Raw genomic sequence first — 14,343 nt, forward strand, 5'->3', positions numbered from 1 at the left:
ATCAATCGACCATTTAAAGCAAGGGTTCCCAAACTTCTTTGCTTCACGGCGTCCTTAGTGTTTCAAGATTTTTCTGTGGCGCCCAGAACGTAGCCCTCTCTAACACTTGCAAGGTTCAGTTACTTGTAAGATTGCATGCCTTAAGTAAAAAATTAAACACGTATTTCAAATTCAGAAACATTTCATGTTAAAATGTACTAAATAAGCACATATTTGAAACATTCATAGCATTGACTAACAATTCAGTGAAACTATTGGAACATTTCGCAGCGCCCCTGTAAGTCATTCACGGTGGCCCAGGGTGCCGCGGCACACACTTTGGGAACCAATGATTTAAAGCGTACAGTAACATCTGTCATCGTCGTCAATAACATATTTACCCGTCGTCGCCTTGTAATCGAGGGGTATCGGGTTCGATACCCGGTCGGATCCCACTTAAAACTGTAGGTCAAGTCCCGATTAGTCCTACTGTGTATAAAGTGGACTTAAAACACCAAATGAATCAATCAAACATATTTACCATCCTTGATCTTATGCATTGCACGAAACGAATCGTTCCAGGAGCAGTCTTTTGGAAGCGAGTTGCTTATGTGAAAATGGTAACAAACGCCCAGGATGTGTCCTTTGCCCGTCCATGCATTCGAGTGAATTGATCAATTAAAAGAACTGTCCGATGAAAAAAGAATAACAATTCTCTTTTAGATATATTTATATACTTTTTAAATGTATCTATTGGAAATCAGTAAGTAGTCTTGTTCGCAATAGATAGTACATTTGCACACGAACTCGCTCCTGAAGGATGACCGGCCGAAGCCTATAATTGAGCTCCTATAATTCTTACTGTGGGTCAAGTAATTGAACGCTACCCACCGACGCACAATGCACTTAATAACGATATCAAGAGAAATAATTGAAATTAAATTCTACATTATGCAACTATGTAGCGCAGACCGTCTCGAGTCCCCCTAGACATGCCTTGTATATGCTGCGCTCTGGTGCCGAATGCAAGAAGTATTGCCGCTTGCATGAGGGCTCGGACCACCATGTCTGTGTTCGCACAGCGCAGTGAACATTTTCGGGGTATAGTGGCCAACAACCCCTTAGCTGTCAGTTTGATGCAACACGCACAGCAATTGTGTTCAACGCAATCCGTGTAACACCGTGGGAGTCAGTGTTACCAACTATCTAAAAAAGTTATCAGACGTGAAAGACGACGTGTCAGAGTAACTTGTGTGTATATGCTCGAACATCAAAGAAGGATTTTTTCGAATATATATATATATATATATATATATATATATATATATATATATATATGTGTGTGTGTGTGTGTGTGTGTGTGTGTGTGTGTGTGTGTGGGGTGGGGGGTGGGGGGGGGGTGTGGGGGGGGGGTGTGTGTGTGCATTTAATATGTACGTGATTTAAAGCATATACATGAGTGTTCACGTGCTCATGTGAACTTTATCAGGCGACGCGCCTGATTACTTACATGGCACATAAGTTGTTACAAGAGATGAAGTATGTAACTGTGTGGGTGGAATATCTTTCGTCATGTAGACAATCATTGTAATCGGTTAGTTCAACACTGAACAGAATTATTCTTTTTTACTCTGTGATCATTGCTCAAACGTGGTACAATATTATACAGATAGTTTGATTTAATACGATATTCAGTTTTAATCTTGAAATTCTAATCACGAAAGTGCGTATTTTTTAATAGGAAAATGTTAGATTGATATCTGATAAATATATCCCTTGCAAACAAAATGGTATTCAACATCGTCAAGCTAAGGAATCAATCCACTAGAGGAGCGACAGTCAAGTATGCAGAGATAGTGTGGAATATCACATATTCAACTTATGTTCATTGGTCAGATAAACTACATTCATCTGTTCTAGAAATATGCACGTCTTTGTTATGACCAGTTAATGTCAAGGGGTGTAAGGAGCGACGTGTCAAAGTACTTAAGGCCTCTCCGATGGCGTAGTGGAAACATCGTCACCTTATAATGAAGGGGTTCCGGGTTCGATACCCAGTTAAGGCACACAGTGGTTCGGATTCCACTTTAAACTGTAGGTCCAGTCCCGGTTAGCCTTACTGTGCACAAAGTGGACTTAAAACACCAAATCCATCAATGATCCGGACCCCCCCCCCCCGGAAAGATTTATCAAGTACTAAAATTAAATAATCAAAAAAATATTATTTTAGCCTTTGTTGTATAATTTCCTCTGAACTTATTGGAAGACAAGGATTATATTGGGATCATACAACTTTGAAGGACAGGAAGGACGTATTTAGGGGGTCCGGACATTACCTTCTCAATCTGAAAGCCTCATGGCTTGCTCCGGTCACGTGACTAAGCGTCATCAACTGGAGGCGAGATAGCCGCCATGTTTGATTTGCTTCTTCGGAATCAATGTTGGACCTTTTTAGTGATTTTGGAATTGTAATGCAAATTTAAGAACTGTAATCGAGTTTACATGACGTATAAATATGCTTAAATGTGCAAGAGGTATGGTGTATAAGCAGTGGCGAAGCGTGCTGTCTCTGGAAGGGTAGGCACAGGACGGAGCTGGGATTGGGGGAGGGGAAGATGTGATTTTTTTAACAGTAGTATGTTAAACTATAGCCCCTAGAAAATAAAATATAACATATTCCCTGAATCTAGTCTACTACTTTTCGAAAAAGTCGGGATAGTGATTGTAAAGGATAATGTAGTGATTAACGCTCTCGCCTTATAATCAAGAAGTAGAAGGTTCGATTCCCACTGGAGACATTGGTTCAGATTCTACTTTAATCTAGTCTCGATTAGATATCTGAGAATAAAGGTGCTTCTGTCTCGAAGGTCAGAAAACAGTGACAATGGGACTCGATGTTCTGACCACGCGTCACCCAAAAAGCCGTTCTGTCAGGCCCTAGCCATTACATTTGTTAGATTAAAGCTGCTCGTAAAAATTATTTTCTGCTTCAATAACAGTATTGTAAATGTTTCTCGCATTACAGAAATGGTTGGTTCACTTGATCGTCACTTATCGTTTATTTCTTTTTAATGCTGACCTCCGCGGCGGATTGGTTATAACAGCGTGCTACGACAAGGGCCTCAGGTTCGAATCCCCACCTGGGCATAGGTGTTCTTTGTGAGTGTCCCTTCGTCAATGTCATCATATTATCGCTCATTCTCATCTTCCCAATTAGCCAAAAATGGCAGAAAGCCAAGTAAAATAAACTAAATCTGTCAATCAGTTATTTCTTTTTAACTCTTTTACGCATATAATTCTTCTTCAACAGGCGACTTTTTTTAAAAAATTATAATATGATTTAGAAAATGATGAAATGCTAAATGAGAACACGGACACCTTTCTGTGTAACACAACGACCAGAAAATTTCAGTAACATGGATTTTCTCTATACGTTTGTATTGTACGTACTTTGCCCCATTTTAAAAGTAGCGCGTTTTCAGTTATGTCACTAATCATGAAAGGAAATTTCGCTTCAATATCCCTTTCCTCAAATAAATAAAATACTTTCTCTCTCTGAATCGAGATTGGTGTGGGGCACATCCAGCAGCTAACACTTCGCGAAAAGCGGTTGCTCAAAAGAGCTGAAAGTACCAAACGTAACACTGGTAACCAACTTGCATGAATTATTTGCAGTTAGAATTCTAATAATGTCTACTTTGATAGGTTAGGAGGCTAGGCTTAGAGGTGTTAGCAACACATTTTCGCTACATGTTCGCAGCTGGGTGTGCTCCGCTCCCGGCACAGCTCTGAATCTTCCATGGAAACGCTGCTTCTCAACAAGCTCTGTACGTCCACTGCCTGCTTCGTCACGCGCTCGTACACGATCGGCACTCTTCGGAAGTCAGGGAGAGAGGGTGAGAGAGAGAAAAGAGGCCGGCCTCTCAGATTACATTACAGGCGTACGCGCCCCTGAAATTATGCTTTCCCGCACGAATCACATAGGCTGTTATGGGACCAGCTGAGGCACTCTCAGGCGGGCCTCGCTGAATGCGCAGATACGGTTCCAGGCAGGGTTGCAAACCTGCGATAATTATCGGAAGACCTAGAATTTCAGTTTTCTTTTATTAAGCGTCGTTTAATTAAATTTATAAGTAATAAAATAATCCGTAATAGACAAATATAATAGGGTAGGCCCGGCCTCCGGGCCTCATAGGACGCTTCGCCACTGTGTATAAGTGTTGTGTGCTCAATTGCAGAGGCAATTATGATGAAAAATGTAAGAGTAACGTTCACATTTCTTCAAGATGATGTTAAAAATGAGAAATTTTTAGGGCAATTCCATTTGATTCAGTCACTACGAAAAGATACAAGTTAAGTAACAAATGTTTTATACTAAAAAATAAATAAGAGTAATAGTTCATGATGTAAACATGTCATGTGTCCGGAATAGGGATCAAATATACTCGTAAATGTGGACAACATGTCTACATTTCTTTTAGAAATATCAAATAATTTACCCTGAATTACAAACGTTGGTTAATATTACGTCTACCAAAGCAATTTGTTAGTGTAAATTTTATGCAAGCATTCGATAAATTATTCATATTATTTACACAAATTTTCAGTTTCAAAATGTGCTTAATGAAAGAAACCTATACAACGGGGCTAAGTTGATACTTGTGTACATTTATTCTTATTTTATCCCGCTTTATGCTTCTTTATGCTAATCGGAGGCTAATGGAAGATATGTTGTACATTTAAATACAAAGGTGCGATGTGTAACAAGAACGTTTCGTGTGTAAAACTATCCTAGAATATATTATTTATGTTTCAAATACAAATGTTTTCACACAGAAAGCATTTTGTTACTTAGCTATGTTAATATGAACTACAAATGTATTAAATTTTTAAAACTGTTTCATATGAACTGCTTTTTATTTTTTGTCTTTGTGAAGCTTCAATGTTCGTAACTTTGATTATTAAATCAGTGATAATGTTTATTGTGTCATAATTTATTAACATTCTTCACGATTTCTTTAACAGAATGTAAAACACAGTGTAAGAAAATATTCCAAATGTTTATTTCCCAACTGAACGTTAAAATTGAAATATTAATCTGCTCTTTTATTTTTCAATGAAACTCTTAAGTTATTGTTACAGATCTTACTAACGACAATGAAAAGATCCAATTTGTTTATTATCTTTCGTTCAATAAAGTCAATTGGATCGAAATTACAATGTGACAAATGATTTAGGTTTAGTCTTTATCACAGTAATGTAACATTGTCCTTGTACCAATTTCTTTCGCTTTTGCTGCAAGAATATAGAAATTAAGGTTTTGTATTGAGATTGTATAGCTACACAGAATATCTGCATTATCTGGTTGATTAATTTAGGGTAAACTTAAAGACAATTTAATTGATTAGGTAACTTGGAAAGTTTACGGTCAACCTAACATGTTTTTTTGTTTTATTTAATCAATTGATTTTACATACAAAAGTTCATACAAAAGCGGTTACGAGTTTTACTGTAGCTGACCAATATTCCAGATAATATTTTTCAAAGATATACAATGTTTAAATTTTTCCGTCAGGAAGTTTCTAGCGGTTTTCAACTCTTTCTTTGTGCTATGGTAGGAATTTTTGTGGTGGCCATAGTGACTTCCTGAATGAAAGTTTTGGTGCAAATATTCAATATTATAAATTTTTCTTCTAACTATATTGTCGAAATTTAACTTCATAAGAGAAATAAATATACCTTAATTATCTACGGTAAAATGACGAGGAGTTTAGAGCGTTAAGACGATCGCCTCCAGATGATGACGTCTTGACTGAGCGTTGTGGCCTGAACCTCAAGATGGTCTTGGTCCGGACCCCTCCCCCAACCCGAAAGACTTATTAAGTATGAAAATTAAATGAAAATATACTCGTTAAGCATTTGTTGTATAATTTTCGCTGAACTTATTGGAAGACAAGGATTATATTGGGATCATACAACTTTGAAGGACAGGAAGGACGTATTTAGGGGGTCCGGACCCCTCCCCCACCCGAAAGACTTATTAAGTACGAAAATTAAATGAAAATATACTCGTTAAGCATTTGTTGTATAATTTCCGCTGAACTTATTGGAAGACAAGGATTATATTGGGATCATACAACTTTGAAGGACAGGAAGGACGTATTTAGGGGGTCCGGACCCCTCCCCCAACCCGAAAGACTTATTAAGTACGAAAATTAAATGAAAATATACTCGTTAAGCATTTGTTGTATAATTTCCGCTGAACTTATTGGAAGACAAGGATTATATTGGGATCATACAACTTTGAAGGACAGGAAGGACGTATTTAGGGGGTCCGGACCCCTCCCCCCACCCGAAAGACTTATTAAGTACGAAAATTAAATGAAAATATACTCGTTAAGCATTTGTTGTATAATTTCCGCTGAACTTATTGGAAGACAAGGATTATATTGGGATCATACAACTTTGAAGGACAGGAAGGACGTATTTAGGGGGTCCGGACCCCTCCCCCAACCCGAAAGACTTATTAAGTACGAAAATTAAATGAAAATATACTCGTTAAGCATTTGTTGTATAATTTCCGCTGAACTTATTGGAAGACAAGGATTATATTGGGATCATACAACTTTGAAGGACAGGAAGGACGTATTTAGGGGGTCCGGACCTCTCCCCCAACCCGAAAGACTTATTAAGTATGAAAATTAAATGAAAATATACTCGTTAAGCATTTGTTGTATAATTTCCGCTGAACTTATTGGAAGACAAGGATTATATTGGGATCATACAACTTTGAAGGACAGGAAGGACGTATTTAGGGGGTCCGGACCCCTCCCCCAACCCGAAAGACTTATTAAGTATGAAAATTAAATGAAAATATACTCGTTAAGCATTTGTTGTATAATTTCCGCTGAACTTATTGGAAGACAAGGATTATATTGAAAGACAGGAAGGACGTATTTAGACTTACCCCGAAAGACTTACCAAGTACTAAAATTAAGTAATGAAAAATATTAGCATTTGTTGCATAATCGATGGTTATTAATTTCCTCTGAGCTTTTTAGAAGGCAAGGATTATATTGGGATCATACGGCTTTGAAGGACATTACAAAGAAGATTTATGTACACTACTACTCAAAATAATATGCATAAAATATAAATCAGAAACTTACTTTTCTACAACTACATGTAACATCATTTTTGTTAATCGATAACAGGGCACTTCTTTTTTTGTAAATTATTCCGATCTTAACTACAGGTAAGATACGTAATGAATATGCGCTGTTATATCTCTATTGTTATACAGTATTTTTTACCTATTCGTGTAATAACAATATAATATTAATTTATGTATTGTATTTAGTATTAATTTTATTTAATAAAATTATTTTGATTTAAACATTATTATTATTATTATTCCTGCAACACTTGGTTCGGAACCCCCCCCCCCCGAAACATATTTCTAGATTCGTGCCTGTTAACCACCTCTGTTCCACGCAGTACAGCACATCCCCGACTGCATTCTTGCAGACTAACGAGGATCTGACGCTTGGACCCACAGCCAGTAAAGGCAACAGGAGTGTGGTGCTGATCATATCTCCAAAGTGTCCCAGATCGAGAATGTAAATTTTCGGCCCTACACCCACATCCCCTAAATGTGCCTTCATAGCACGGTTCTATAGGAACGGGGAACTTTACCTTTACCTTACCTTTAATATCGACATTTTAAGGCCCCAAACTACAGTAAACGAAGATGCTTATTTATAATGCAAAGTTAATAACGCGTGTATCACATTCATTACTCACGCAAGAATATAACGTTAGCAGTACTAGTGCAAACACGTGACTCACCTTCCTATTCTTCCTCTCTTCAATTAACAAGGTTAGGTAGAAATAATTTCCCGCCAATTTGCCTTCAAAAACACTAATTAAATGCTCTAATAGGTAAGTTCAATTCGTAACTATAGGGAATATATCAATGCTGTACAAATTGTTATAACGGAATTATTATATAGTTTGCACAAGCATTGTTATGGTTGGTTTTGTAAAATAGATGTCGATTCTACTTCTATTTTCTTTTAAATTTTTTACATCTCTAATGTTGTTTTATTATGTTGCAGTGCAGTGGCGGAGATTGGGGTGGCGGTGGGGGCTAGTTGCCCCCCTCACTTTTCGCCACTTTTGCCCTCGCACTATGCTAAACCGTATTTACAAAGGGAAATATACTTACTGTCTTTGTCCCCCAGTTTTGGCACCTCGCGCCCCACCCGGTTTTGGAACCCAATCGCCGCCACTGTTGCAATGAGAATAACTTCCAGCAAAACATTTTCTCTTAGGGGTTACGTCGCTGTAGGGTGGGCACTGGTGTACGCAGGATTTTTTTCCGGCGGGGGCTGAACTTGTAAGATTGGATATTGCATAGCTGTGTTCAGGAACGTTTTTCACTTGGGGATACAAAATTCTACCTCCATATACAGATTGATTCAAAAGTATTTTGACATTTTCCTTATACCGTTAATGAATCGTTTTCAGGGTGGGATAATATACACTGTTGTTTTCCAGCAAGATGGTGCACCACCCCATTTCGCCAGAATCGGTCGGGACTACCTCCTTGACATTTTCCCCGATAGGTGGATCGGCCGTGGCTCAGCAAGACTTCTGGCGGCTCGCTCTCAGACCTAACTCCCCCAGACATTTTTGTCAAGAGGTTTCGTTAAGTCTAGGGTGTCCAATGGCTTTCTTGTTTCAAAGATAACAATATGACCTTCGTCCCGGCGGTTGGGGTTAGGGATGGCCAGATCTAAATCCTGGCGGATCCGAAATCCGGATCCAGAACTTTCGGATCCGTTTGGCCATCCCACATGAGCGCTTCTTTGGAAAAGAAGAATGTATTTATAACATATTGTTACTGCTAATATACATATATAAATAATATACATACACACACACACACACACACACACACACACACACACACACACACACACACATATATATATATATATATATATATATATATATATATATATAGTTAGTGTGCGCGCTTGCGCGGTTTGTATTTAATACACTTACAATGGAGGTTATCTAAGTGTCCCCCTCCGATTTCCATGAAACTTGGCAGGTGTATAGAGGGGCCGAAAGGAAGAAATACGTGTTTTTGTGTTTCAGCTAAAAAAACGATTTTAGGGGGCAAAACCCCCTCAAATGTCAAGATGAAGACAAATTGACGAGGGGATATGATGACCCCTATGTCCCACTCCGATTTCCATGAAATTTGGCAGGTGTATGGAGGGGCCCAAAGGAAGAAGTACTTGTTTTTGTGTTTCAGCTAAAAAACGGTTTTAGGGGGCAAACCACCCTCCCCCTCAAATGTCAAGATGAGGAGAAATTGAAGTGAGGATCTGACCCCGAAACCACGTAAATATGGCATAGGAAGAAACAGGGGGCATAGGGCCCCTTCTATACACCTGCCAAATTTCATGGAAATCGGAGGGGGACACAGGGGTCAGATCTCCACATCAATTTGTCCTCATCTTGACATTTGAGGGGGTTTCCCCCACTAGATTTTTTTTATTTTTTTTTGCTGAAACAAAAAAACACGTATTTCTTCCTTTGGGCCCCTCTATACACCTGCCAAGTTTCATGGAAATCAGATAGGAACTCAGGGGTCAGATCACCACTTCAATTTGTTATCATCTTGACATTTAAAGGGGGGGTTGCCCCCTAGAACAGTTTTTTTTAGCTAAAACAAAAAAAACACGTATTTCTTCCTTTGGGCCCCTCTATACACCTGCCAAGTTTCATGGAAATCGGAAGGGGACACTTAGATAAGCTCCCTTGTTAGTCTTACACTTTGTAATTATATAACACTGCATATACCGTATTATAATGTTTTATTTTAATTTTTAAAACTGTAACTGTAGAACAATTGTATAATTTTTGTAAAACATTTCTATCTTGTTAAATGTGATAAAGGTTTCATCCTGGAATGGAATGTCTCACATTTAGGCTATGTGTGTTTCCATTTCCAATACATTCGAATAAATACATATTCGTTTCAATGGGATTTACAAAATCACCTCTGACATTTTATGTTAAACAAGTAAGATTATTTTTGTGCACGAATGCGTAGCAAAGTATTTTAGGAACAACACTTGAAAAAAAATCTTGTAGGACTAACTATAGTGGAACCAAGAGCAAAACAACCTGCGCAGACCCGCGACTCCTGTGCACCGTACCCCCGCGAGTAGGAGAGGGGGAGAATGGACCATGCTTCCTTATGGGCCGAGGTGGAGGGAAGAAGGGAAATGCTGCGCGGGGACTTCTCGTCCCAAGGTTTTTTTCCTTGTGGTCGATCTATAATGAAAAATTTCTTTGTAATCGAAGATCATAATACCTTTTAAGGTGCGGTAATATTAAAATGGGATTGAGATACGAAACTATCGGATCCGGATCCGTTTGGCCATTCCTAGTTGGGGGTGGGCCAGTTTTGTCGGACCGACTCGTTAAAGTCTCTCAGGCACAGGGCCAGATGGATTGAGGCAGTTTTTTTACATAGTTGCACAGAGCCAGATGGATTCATAGAGATACACAGAGAGTGAGCGCTGTGGCCTCTGCAGGATAAACCTAAGGGGCGGGTTAGCGCTATGTTAAATAGTGCGCTCGTAGAGCCAAGTCCAGTAAAGTGCATGTTTCTGTAATGGGGTAAAAGGCAGCCTGGAGCATTTGTTAATGGATTGCAACGTCAAGATTGTATATACGAAGAAGGGATGGGTTGTAAAATAAAAGTGTACATAAAATATATATCCGTAAGATGTTTCTCTTCGTAAGACTATCATGGGACTAGTGTAATATTATATTTTATGAAGTAATTCGCATTAGAAACAGTGAAAAACTGAACCTACAGATTTTTTTAATGAGAGGGATTCAGCTGATTTCTGTATTTCGTGTAGACAGTGGCGGCTCAAGGGGTAGAGCCGCCGTGCCATGGCACTACCCTCAGAAGAAATGCATACCTCGCCAAGTATTGTTAAATGAATACATTGATAGTTTACAGACAAGGAGATTCGAATCTTGCAATCGGTCAAGCTGACGTGAGGACCGCCCCAACCTCCTCACTGCATTCACTGCATCGCCAGCTGTTTCGTTCCTACCCTCGCGAGGCAACAGTCTTTGCCGTCCAAGAGCTGGCTTCACCAAGTTGACACACGCGCAGAGGGTTGAAGAAGTCTCAGCGAGGAACATTTCCACCATGAGCCGAGAACAAAGTGGCAGGGGGCGGGGTTAGCCCATAAAAAAAACGTGCCCGTACACGGTTGCCACCTTCAGAGAAAAGTCGCTAAATACGACTGATTTGTAAGACCCGTTGGGGAAAGGAAGTAATTTCTGCCTACTTTTGGAGAAATGAACCTAGTACTTTTCCAAAACTAAATGAACATTTTTGATAATAGATAGATGCACCAAAAGGGCCATTCAGACTTTTTCAAAAATATAAAAGTAAAAAAATTCCTTTGGAATTTCGACAATTTCTTTTCATAACAAAGATATTTTCGACATCCAGTTAGAATACGTGTGTATGGAGGAGGAGAAGGTGATAGGATATGTTTTTCCTTTCCTCTTGTAATTGTTATATTTTTAGGGAAGTGTCCTGTAGTGTATAAAGATAGGTTAGTGAGTGAAGATGAATCGGATTAGTACGTTATTACTTAAACCATAGCTTAAACACACGTTGTTTTCCACGTTACCAAACGAGGATAAACATCTTGGCCAGTGGCGAAACCGCAAGGGGAGGGGGTGGCATTGCGGAGTTTTATATATATTTATATATATATATATATATATATATATATATATATATATATATATATATATATATATATATATATATATTTCGATTTCTTGATCACGTTGGCACTACCCACCATAGTTGCCGCCGGCCGCCACTGTGTAGAAATATAGCGCTGTACTCCGTGACGTCTCCAAGGGGAGGGGGGTTAATTGGAATGATAATCCCCTTTTGCCCTTTCTTTAAGAAAGAACGTCAAAGGCAGGAATACATGGTAAAATGCCTACTAAGAGAAAAGCATAACCCCACCTTTCGAAACTCCTGGGCAGGCGGCTGCCTACACTAATGTTGTTTTCGAATTGTTTATAATCATTATTTAATGATATAAGTATCGACACAATGATAGGGAAACCTGTGCTAATATGATAATTGATAACGAATACTCAGGGTCAAGGACGTATTTAGGGGGTTCAGGGGGTTCGAACCCACCCGAAATACTCACTAAGTACCATGGCCGTATTTAAGGGGGGCGGTTCTTAGGGTTCAACCCCCCCTCCCGAAACTTCTGACATGTTAGATTTATACAGGTTGAGAATCCAAAGTCGGAAACTTATTCACAGCTCTACCTAGGTACAAAAATGCAACAGGAAGACAATGTGGAGAGAAATCCGCCTTGGGACAATTTAGTCAGAATTTTCAAACAGTTGGAATTCCTGAAACTTGAGGAAAACAGGTTCTCTTTATGTCCACAACCCACCCGCGAGCCTTAAACTTTCACTTGACCGTTCTCATTTCAGTGTTGTTTCTGGTTGGGACTCAAAATGTCCCCTTTTAACTTTTAAATTCCCTGGGCTGTTAGATAAGGTGTTTAACCCCCCTCCCCTTTAATTTCTATAATTATAATATTAAAATATCGTCTTTAAGTTTAAGATAGATATACAAAAGAAAAAGTTTAATGTTTTCATTTCCCAGTTTATTGCATATTTTTATAAGTTTTTCTCCGTCTCTCCTATTTATCCCCCCCCCCCCCCTTCCGCAAAATCCCTTGTTTGAACAATTTCCCTACTGGGAATATTACTGCACCATGCGCGAGATGCGTCTGCATCGTGACAAATGAATGGATCGCTTAAGGTTGAATTTAGATTTGACTGTCAAACAAACATGACTCTTATAGTCCAGTCGTTGTCCTAGCCAATAGCCTCCAGTCTCAAATTTGTCATTGCTGGATGGAAGTATCTTTGTCCTTTTAGATCGCGTCCTTGTGGTGTGATGCGAGTGTGTTTCTTGTGCCGGAGTTCTAGTGCTTAGCGAACACAAAAATGAAACGCGGTGCAGATGGGAGAAGCGGACAACTCTCGATTGGGATGTTTTTCAAGAAAAAAACCTAAAAGTGAAAACGGATGTAACAGTGGTGACACCTCTAATGATGACTTCGCCGCGAAATCAACGGATGACAAGCAAAATGATATTACCATAAATGCATCAGCCGATTTGTTGGTAACTAATAGTGATAGTTCTTTCTGTGAAAATGAGCAAATCTCAACAATCTGGAAAAAGAACAACTTTTGAAGAATCCGTGGGTTCCTTCCTCAACATATGCTTTCCCGCGCAGAACTGCACGAAATCTAAGATTTCAGCTAACGTGGTTAGAAAAGTTTCCGTGGCTAGCCTATTCCAGTAAACTGGAAGGCGCATTGTGCAAAGTGTGCGTAGCCTACTGTTTTCTCGAGGGGAGGAAGGGGGTAAAGGGGGGCATCAACATTTAGGGGCTCTCCTTACCAAAGAGCACTGCAATTTAGAAAATGCTTTGGAAGATTTTGCAAACCATGCGAATACGTCATAACTTACCATAAACGGTGTTTAGAGCTAGCCGAGAATTTCATAAAAGTGACTGAAGGGAAAAGTAATAAGATAGTGGACCAATTGTGCAGCGAGCGAGCTAAACAAGGAGTTGAAAATCGCGAGAAACTGCGCTCCATTATAGAAACAATTATTCTCTGCGGTCGTCAAGAAATTGCCCTTCGCGGAACGGATGACTTTGGAAACGTGATGAAGTCTGAGGAGGCTGAAACAAACGACGGTAATTTCCGTGCCTTACTACGGTTCCGTGTAAGTGCAGGTGAGGTTATGCTTCAGAAACATTTGGAATCGGGTGCGCTCAATTCAAAGTACACAAGCCCTACCGTTCAGAACGAGTTAATTACGATTTGTGGTGACATAATTAAGAAAGAGATAGTGGAGAAAGTGAATGCTGCCGAGTGTTTCTCTGTGATGGCAGACGAAACTACAGACATTTCTCGAATTGAACAGGTACCTGTGTGTGTGCGTTATGTAGATGTGAAGGAAGGTAAAATTCGCGAAGACTTTCTTGAATTTGTTCCAGCAGTCGACCTTACAGGCAAGGGCTTGGCCGCACTGCTTTCTGCAACCTTAAAAAGAAATAACATAAACTGTCATTTCTTGGTTGGACAGGGATATGACGGAGCGTCAGCCATGAGCGGTTACCTGCATGGTGATAATGAATATATTAGGAAGGACCAGCCCATGGCTCTTTACGTCCATTGTAGTGCTCATTCCTTGAA

This window comes from Lepisma saccharinum, chromosome 12 (genome assembly GCF_977018435.1).
Source record: "Lepisma saccharinum chromosome 12, izLepSacc3.1, whole genome shotgun sequence".
NCBI lineage: Eukaryota > Metazoa > Arthropoda > Insecta > Zygentoma > Lepismatidae > Lepisma > Lepisma saccharinum.